Here is a 315-nt window from a genome sequence, read left to right on the forward strand (position 1 = left end):
CACAGCCGCAGCCCTTCCCCGCCCCGAGCCCCGGCTGCGGCGTCCCCGGGGCACCGAGAACGCGGCGAAGCTCTCGCACCTACCTCGCAGGAGGTAAAGGACAGGTAGCCAAAACCTATCAGCAAAACGCAAGCCCAGGTCCTCATCGCGGTCTAGTGCACTTTAGATACGGAGGGAAGGCAACGCTGATGGAGAGGAGCTGCAGGCCGGCTCCTGCCGCGCAGAAATTCAGTACCATCCCTCAGGGGAAAGGCAGCAGGGTGGCTTCGGGGGTCCTCCGCATCCAGGGTGGCTCGGGGCTGCCTCGGGGCGGCG

The sequence above is a fragment of the Meleagris gallopavo genome, chromosome 16 (assembly GCF_000146605.3).
Source record: "Meleagris gallopavo isolate NT-WF06-2002-E0010 breed Aviagen turkey brand Nicholas breeding stock chromosome 16, Turkey_5.1, whole genome shotgun sequence".
NCBI lineage: Eukaryota > Metazoa > Chordata > Aves > Galliformes > Phasianidae > Meleagris > Meleagris gallopavo.